Source organism: Myotis davidii, unplaced genomic scaffold, assembly GCF_000327345.1.
Source record: "Myotis davidii unplaced genomic scaffold, ASM32734v1 scaffold329, whole genome shotgun sequence".
In the NCBI taxonomy this organism is placed as follows: domain Eukaryota; kingdom Metazoa; phylum Chordata; class Mammalia; order Chiroptera; family Vespertilionidae; genus Myotis; species Myotis davidii.
Window position 1 is genome coordinate 1247466 of NW_006300374.1, and position 548 is coordinate 1248013.

The 548-nt window shown below is 59.9% G+C and overlaps 1 protein-coding gene across 3 annotated transcripts in view; it reads left to right on the forward strand.

Moving 5' to 3' along the window:
* The window catches only part of DENND2A (DENN/MADD domain containing 2A), a 105890-nt gene that overhangs the window by 41071 nt on the left and 64271 nt on the right, over positions 1 to 548 (forward strand). The gene's annotated exons all lie outside the window — the stretch shown is intronic.

The following is a 548-nucleotide window of genomic DNA, read 5'->3' on the forward strand; positions in this document are numbered from 1 at the left end:
TATTCATACATATATATATATATTAGTGTCTTATATAATAAAGAGCTAATATGCAAATGGTCATCAAGCCCTCACACCGTCATGCCATAATGGCTCAGACACTCAACACTGGGGAGAGAGAAATGGGGACCAGCCAGGCACAAATGAGCTTGCGAGAGAGGAATGGGGACCAGTCAGGCTGCGGCCCGGGAGAGGGACAAGCCTCCCGCTCTGCAGTCCCAGGCTCTAGCAGCTGCACCTGTGGCCCGGGGAGCTGCCCACCCACTGTCCCCTGTGGCTGTGGCCAGGCCTGGCGAAGCCGGCCCTGGTCCTTGGTTCCTGCGGCTGGCCAGAGGGAGGGAAGCCCAGGTCCCGGGTGCCTGCAACTGGCCGGAGGAGAGAATCCTGGGTTCTGGGTGTGGGACAAGGCAGAGGTGGTTAGGGGCGATCAGGCAGGCAGGGAGAGTGGTTAGGGGCGATCGGGCAGGCAGGCGAGTGGTTAGAGGCGATCAGGCAGGCAGGGAGAGTGGTTAGGGGCGATCAGGCAGGCAGGTGAGTGGTTAGGGGTG